The following is an 8,694-nucleotide window of genomic DNA, read 5'->3' as shown; positions in this document are numbered from 1 at the left end:
TAATAATTTCTTTTTCTTAGTGTAACTTCCTCAGAAAAAGTGGATAAAGAGAACAGATACAGTGACTTTGTGATATTATCTTTGCCTTATCCAGGTAAGGTTTAACTACATTCTTTTTTATTAGTTTGTATGAGAAATTTTAATTTTTAACATAGAATGTCCTTCAATTTAGTGCTTAACATTCATTTCTAGTAGAATAACTATTTTAATTATCTGCATATAGTCTGGGGTATTGTAAATTTCTTACTAAATTTGAATGCTAGCATTTAGTATATTGTGCTGTTTTGTTAATTTTTGCTAATTCATCCAAATTTAAATTTGTGAAAATGATTCAAATGTAGAGAGAATATGCCATAACAGATGAGACAAAAGGCACAAAATTAACTTTGTAGCAACCAAACCTCAACAAAAAGCTTTAATATGCAACCTTTTTATTAAGTTTTCAAATGTTTTCGGCAATTTGAATGACCACCTTCAGAAATAGAAATCGAATGATTCCAATTTCTATAAAACAAAGTTTGTTTTGGAACTATTTTCAAATGTTTAAAATCACAAAATCACAAAGCTTTAACAAAATATGCATGGAGAGTTACCACTTAATACATCTAGGCTTCATGAAATTTTTCTTTACAATCAGTGTACTTATTAAAAGATTATTGAATTAATTCCCAGTGTCATTTTAAATTATCAAAGAAACAATATTTACATCATGAATTGTGATAAAATTTAATTTAAACATTATTCTGAAATTTTATATAAAAATAATCTTGCTGAATCTGAGAAAAAGTTTAAACTTAGGAAAATCAACAGATTGTAATTTTGTGAAGATCAAAATATGTTGTAGGAATAAGAACTTAATTTTTTTAATTTTCATGTTTTGCATAATTTCCTAAACTGAATAATCAAAAAAGCATAACTTACTTTGCATGAGTTAACAGACAAATATTTTTATTGAACATGAAATTAAGATGTTAAAGAAAAACCAAAAACAATACAAGAAATAACTGTAAAATATTTCATTTTTTCTGAAGATTTGCAAAGCAGTATTAAATGTAAGAGTATTACAGGGTTCCTATGCACCTGGAAAGTCAGGAAAAATCAGGGAATTTGCCTCCTTGACTGCCTTGTTGAATTTTTTTTCTGACAATATGCTTGACTAAATGTAGCAATATCCAGGCAGCAAGAAGTAACGTGGTGCAATACAACTTATGAAAAGGGTGCAGAATATTTTCAGGACCTAAAATTTCTCCCAAAATTTACGAAGTAAAAAATGATAACATTTAAATTAAAATTATTTATCTATCATTTTTCATTTTAATAATTTTGATTGTGTAATAAAACAAGTTTTGATTCTTTTCCAGTTGATTAATATTTTATAAAGTTCAGGAAATTTATTAAAGGATAAATTTAATAAATATATACTTCTGTACATGGATTATACAGGATTTGTTAATGAATGATAAATAATGGCTTTTTTTTCTTTTATCAAAGCCATGTAGATTTATGGTTGTGGATTAATAACAGAATAAACTAATTTAATAAAACATTTTATTTTTTGTTTTAATAATTTGGCAATTATGAAAATACAGTCGAGTCAGCATAAGTTGACACCCCAAGGGGAAGTGGAAATGTGTTGAGTTATCCGATATTATGACTAAAACAAAGTTGAAAAAAAACCACAAAACTACAATTATGAAAATACGGTAGTGCATTATACAGTACATGCAATTTATCTCTGACCAGTCATCACTGGCACTAAATTTTGTTTCTACTCCAAGTATCTCAGCGATTTCCATCGCTTTTGTTTCATTATCGGCCCCGAAACAGGAAGATTTGATGAACAAATTTGCTTTAGCAAACTTACCAGAGCATCTTCGACATAATTGTACGGCAACTTTCTCTGGCGTTTTAGAGACAGCTGCAATGAAAACCCAAGAAAGTTTTTTAATTTCCTTCTTTTTCTTCAGAATTTTCACCAATAATAATGTTGTTCTTGAAGGTTTTCTTGTTTTGCAAATTCGGCTTGCAAAGTTTTATTACACTCAAATTCAGATAAAAGTTCATATTTTTCCATTGTTAAGTTTTTGGATACTCATTTGTAACAGAAATGTGAAACACTTCTGCAAATAATGCATGAATGAAAGGTGAGAAAATGCAAAATCAGATTCTACTGTGACATTAAGCTGTGTGGTGTGAACTCATTTTTTTTTCAGGAGGGGAGTCGACTTATCAGATGTCTAAATGAGTGTGGGACAGAAAAAGTATGTCAATTTATCCTGTGGTGAAGAGTTAAACAGTGTTAAGTAAACCAGAGTTTTTTTTAATGTTAATGCATATGTAAGTTGGCTGGGACCACAGAATACTAACTACTTAACAGACTGTGTAGTTATACCTATGATGACTTACGCAGACTCGACTGTATATATAATTAAAAAGTTGGAGAGCAATAGTGTATGTGCATAGTAAGCCAAATGTTGTTTTATTTTGTCAATGTACCATACTGTAAACAAAGACTCAAGAGGGCATACAGAAACATAGCTGGCTAGACCTGGGTATTTTTGGCTTGCCTAGGCCCTTGTGCCACAAAACCCCAAATCCAACCAACCATACTGTAAGGGACATGAGGGTCAGAGAATTTGTACAAAGTTGATCAGGGAAAATCATGGAATTTAAAACAAAAATTTGAGTAGGAACCCCTATCATTAATGAACTTTATCTCCTCTATATTATTTGATTATTGAACTTGGTTAAGAAAAGTTGTATTAAATCATAAATTATAGTAGTAATTTTAAAATCCTGTCAATATTTGGTGCTTCTGCCCTGTACAGTATCTCTCTCTCTCTTTTTTTTCTTTTTTAATCTTTGAAATTGGTTAATTTGCATAAGTTATTTCAATTAATTCATTATAAGTCAATAAATCATGAGGATTATATTATAACTGTGCATATTTAAAAATTAGGTTATTGATATGATTGTAATGAATTTTCAAGTAAATGTTTTTTTAACTTTGTCACATTACAGTGAATAGTAGAATTGTAAGGATTTGTCCCTTCAGAAAAAATGAGATGCAGAAGTAAATGTAGTCTATTTACTATAACTTAATTTCATTTTTTCTGAAGGTCATATAAACTTCCATTTTTCTAATACAGAAATGATCTTAAACAAGCCAATAGACCTACTCAATAGTACATTGATTATTCTAACTGGTAATCATTACAATTTTATAAACTCTTGATCTACTTTTGTGAAAATGGTAACAAAAATATTTATATGCAGGTTGTATGAATATGTCTATCCAAGAAGACAGAATTGCTGCTGTTTTGCATGTTTTAGTGGATTAATGTACACAGAAGTACAGACAAACTTTAAATTCAGGAAGTCTGTTTCTATCAGGACCCATATCAGACTGTTGATTACCAAATTTGGCAAACAGGTAATGTACATGATGCACAATGTCTGGGAAACCTACCATACCGAACAAAACAGTTCAACCTGTAGAAACTGCAATGTAAAAGTGGACTACGCCACCTGCCAAGCAATGTATCGTGATTACTTAAATGTTATGGAACAACAGGATTTGACTGCACTTCCATGTATATAAATCCACTCAAGCATATGCAAACAACAGTGATTGTTTTCTTGGGTCAGCATACTTTACATGACTCGCAAACAAATGATTTTGTTTCCATTTACACAAAATTGGATTGAGACTTTATAATCATCCTATAATTACAAAAAGCAGGAAGACAATTTTTTATAATAAAATGGTAAACTGAGATTAACAATGAAGAAGGTAAGTATTACTAGGATATACGTATAGAACAAGATATAATTCTTTCTAAATATCACATATATGAAGAAATAAAAACAATAGTAATTGATATGTTCTCTTAAGTAATTTCTTTTGAAATATCAATTCTTTACTTTACAAACATATTTATTTTCAGGCATTTTTAATTTAATTTTTGTTGTATTTACATTTAGAATAATATATGATGTGTTAACGTTTTTAATGTAAAATCTATTTTTCTAAAATTAAACATCGTTATTTTTCAGGTTGTGAATTTTTTGTCAAATTCAGAGACAATAATTATTCTGGAGAGAAACTGGTATTTGATTGGACACAAGTAAGTTAGAAAATTTTACATGTAATTTATAAACAAAGGTTCTGGATACTCTAAATATTTCACATTAATGTAATCTGTTTACATTAGCATTTAATGCTTGTAACTATTGAAAAATTTTAAGAATTTTTGATAATCAGAATTGAATAAAAATTACCATTTGAATCTAGCATCCAAATGAAAATTTTTAAAATAGTATTTTAAATACTTATGTACACTTAGAACCTTTTCAAAAATACTTTTAGTGATAGCTTTAAATACTGTACATTGACTTAAATGATATTTATTCATTTTTTACAAATACTTAAGTATGCATTTATACTTTATTTGAAAGGGCTAATGATTAAACACACATTTGCTTTATGCTTATGTATCATTTCAGAATATGATCTGGTATTTGTGAGATTGCAGCCTATGTTTCCAATGCGAAAATGTGTACATCAGATGTTCAGTGCCACCATCCTGTAAGCTTAAAAGTTTGGCAGTGGCATTTGGAATGTCAAGTGTGATTCCACTGATGTTCCAAACACCATTGTCAAACTTCCAGAATTACAGAATGGTGGTGCTGAATGTCAGACACACGTTTTTATGTTGAAAATGTCAGCCCGCAACCTTGCTATTGATAATTTAAAACTTAGATTTTACTACAGTTTGGTGAAAAGAATTATTTCAAATGTTTTTTGATTTGTTTAATCATAAGTTTTTTAAAATACTGTGTACAATTTTAGAATTATGGGGAAATTACAGGAACAGCTGTAGAAAAAAAGCTGGAATTAACACATTTAATTTATTTAAAAAAAAAAAAACATTTAACAAGAATTTTTCCTTGTAGTACATTTTGTACATGAATTGAAAATAATGTTCATTTGCATATAAATCAATTTTTAAAATTTTCTTCATAAATTAAGTTACTCGGTTATTATTAATAAAATACACAAGTTTATTAAAATTTTAAACTTCTGATTATCATAAACAAATCAACATTTAAAAAAATGTTTGTTTTCCATATATTTATTCTTTATATTTAATCATTCAGACTTAAAGTAAAGTTTTTACAATATAATGTATATTTAATGTTCATTTTATTTATATTTTGATTAATGCACATTTTGACTGTATAATGAATTAAAAACAAAAATGGTAGACAAAATATTAGTTTCAAAGTCAGATACAGCTTATCTGTTTACATATAATTTTAATGTTTTATTTCTCTCTTAAAAATTAAATCAGATTCTTAGTTCTTTTTTCTCATGTCTTAATTTGCATTTTTTTTTTTTAATTAATAAAAAGTAACAAAGGAAGAAGTGGTATATATAATTTTCAAATTTGCAAGACTTTTATTTTTATGATTAATTAATATTAATATGAAATAGCCAATAACACATTTATTTAAATCTAAGTAATGGTTTTCTTCAATTAACTGTCTAATGTCTAAATATTGAATAAAAATGAGTTGAGAGATTGAAGTATTTGTTGGATAATTAGTTTTTTTTGTTTCAAATGAAATTATATACAGTAGAACCTCGAAAACTCGGCCTAATGTGGACCGAAGGGTGGCCGAGTTTGTGAAAATGCCGGNACAGAGAATGAACTGCCCAAATATCCTTAAACAAAGGAAAAGTACGTTCTTTATGAAGGCATAGAGCCTTTACTACATGAAAATGAAAATTAATGAATACACTGTGTACAGTAATTTACCTGATAAGACAGACCTCAGAAAAATACTTTATGAGAGATTTATACTTTTATAAAGCTGTCTATAATGAAAATTAATTAACTAAGGATGTTTTTGCTTTGCCAGGGTGATGCCGAGTTATCCGGAGTGCCGGGTTATCGAGAACCGAGTTTTCGAGGTTCTACTGTATTGGAAATATCAATTGAATGAATATTTAATTTCTCAATTTCTTTAGACATTACTAATTGTTTTTCAGATTCAAAAATTATTATTGTACTATCAGATGAGCCTGGCATTACTCAGGCAAAAAGTAACAATAGTGAAGATTAAGATTATTAGATTATAGCTGATCTTGCCTATTTTTACCGGGTGCAAGAATTAGGTTCACCCTCTTCCGAGACTAATTAGAACATATTTTTAGACCCATCTAAAATTTCTCTAATTCCTGCAAACAACCGCATATAAAATAGTAGTACAGTAGAAGCTGAGTTCTTCAGATTAAGCCTTAATCCTTTCCCTCTCCCTTGCAGGGGGGGAGAATTTTGAAAAATCCCTTCTTAGTGTGCACTTATTATCATTATCAACCTCTTCTCAATCTCTCTCTCTCTATATATATATCAATTGATATTGTCAATTGATTATATTAATTTTCAGATGGCTTACTTTTTACAAAAGATTGAAATTTATTTTTTATTTAGGATTTTGTTAATGCCCAACTCATTGTGCCTAATGATGATATTGGTTCTCACTTAGAAATTCCCTGGAATGATTACAGAGTAAGTGCTTACACTTTTATATGCAAAATATAATTATAAATTTAAAAAATTATGCAAAAAACTGTTTTCAGGAATGGGATTTGGTTATATTGACAAAGAATTATTTGAAATTACTCCTTAAATATATTTTTGAAGGTAAGTACCATTTAATTGAAATTTATTATTATTATTTTTTTTACTTTTTCAAAATGGCACAATTTTTATGATTGTGAAAATAAAAATACATTACCAACAAATATTTTAAAATATTAAGTTGTAATTCACTTTGTTAGTCTAAAGTTTTTGCTACCTAATTTTTGAAAAGTTTTTTTTCATTTATACAGTATGGTTTTACTCTACACTTTACATGTAAAGTAAGACCATACTATACTAAAAATATATTGAAATATGCTATATATAATAAATAGCAGGTACTGTATAAAATGAAATTTTGTGTAAATTGTGTTCCATCTCAGTTTTGGATAACTGCCTATATTGTGTTTATCCTTACTACTTTCTGTCTGTAAACAAATTCACATGATTGAACTTCCAATTCAATGGTTACAAAACTATGAACAACATATTTACTAGAAAAATAAAGTTATTCTTTTTTTGAGATGGTCACTTTCTCAAACAAAAAGCAATATTTAAATTTGATATTTTGGTTGCAATACAGAAGTATGAGCCCAGAAACTTTTTATTGTAGCAAGAGGAATGAGTCAGTCAAAATAACATCAATTGTAATGCCTCTTAGAATAATAATTGTTTAATTTTGGATATTTACAGTTTAATGTGAATATTGCTATGTATTGGTATTGTATTTGTTTAGCAGTGTTGAGAATAAACTTATATTATCAGAACTGCAGATAATGAAGTTCTCCAACTGCCACCTTAACACTGGATTTAACATCTGATAATAAGGTGGAGTCTGAGATTAATTTTGAATCTAGGTTACATGGCAAGACACAACAGCATGTTAGTTGTATGAATCACATATTAAGTGTTGCTTAAGGTAGAAGTTGATCAAAACTGACACAGCTATTTATCACATTATTGTAGAAAATTTACATGGAAAACAGTGTGGAAAATGGATTTTATCATAGATAACAAAGTAGACAATGTAATTATAAATATTGCTGATACCCTCTAGCAGAGACCTATTACTCTGTGATTCAGTTATTTTTCTTTACCAGAAGGTGGTACTTAATATACAAAAATATTGAATTTATACATTTAATACCATTGTTATAGTACACACCATGAAAGATCTGTAAAGTTATGTGATGATATGTGACAAAAATCTGTAGTTTTTTGATATGTTCTTTGCTTTTGGCAAGCTGTGGTACAAAGAGTGTGGCCAATCATAAGAGGAGTGGCAGATAGATACAGAATGATTTTATTTACAGTTTATTCACTCTTATTCCATACAGAATGTAGACATTTATGCAACTGCTTGCAATTAAATTTTCTATAATGAATGACATTTTAGTTTGATGATTCTGAATGTATAGAGAGAAACTTTATTATACTATATTTCTTACAATATTTGGGAGCTAACAAAGCAGGACTTTCACCACAGTTTTTAGAAGTGTGGTGAAAATCCTGTTTTGTGGATCTAATCATTCAACATTTTCAAATATACAAATATATTAGTCCTATGCAAAACAAGACCATATCCCATTTTTCTAAGTTAAAAATCTCAGGATTTGTTTTAATTTTGAAGTTGTTGTTCACCAAATATAAATCTATTGTTGCTTTGTGAAATAAGTATTTCTAAACTTTAAAAACGGTCAATACTTGATTATCTGTTTCTAAAAAATTTTATGTAAATGGAGTATTCAGATTTTTAAGTTTGAGAAGAGAATTTGTTTTTAATCAGTTTTCCTTTATCAATTTACTGCTTTTTTGATATAAATAGTATCTTAAGATTTGTTTTATTTATCTTAATAAATTTATTTTGATATTGAACAGACAAGGAATAGAGGCTAATTTTACATATATCTGTGACATGAGATGTAGAATATACAATACAACATCAATTTAATAATCCAATGATTGCCTAGATAATTGGGCTATAATAGGGCTGTAAACAATATCTATACTAATATTATAAAGAGGTAATGTTTGTATGTATGTATGT

General features: G+C 28.0%; 1 long non-coding RNA gene across 1 annotated transcript; it reads left to right on the top strand.

Annotated features, from left to right (window-relative positions):
* Positions 1 to 20: 20 nt before the first annotated feature.
* On the top strand, positions 21 to 6,718 carry LOC111616982. Its single transcript, XR_002755354.1, has 4 exons — positions 21 to 94; positions 4,057 to 4,127; positions 6,498 to 6,575; positions 6,647 to 6,718. It is a non-coding gene; the product is annotated as an uncharacterized LOC111616982 (long non-coding RNA).
* Positions 6,719 to 8,694: the final 1,976 nt, after the last annotated feature.

The sequence above is a fragment of the Centruroides sculpturatus genome, unplaced genomic scaffold (assembly GCF_000671375.1).
Source record: "Centruroides sculpturatus isolate CEXI.00-Female unplaced genomic scaffold, Cexi_2.0 scaffold3804, whole genome shotgun sequence".
Classification (NCBI taxonomy): Eukaryota; Metazoa; Arthropoda; class Arachnida; order Scorpiones; family Buthidae; genus Centruroides; species Centruroides sculpturatus.
The sequence above is the reverse complement of the archived record's forward strand: the minus strand, read 5'-3'. Positions and strand labels throughout refer to the sequence as shown.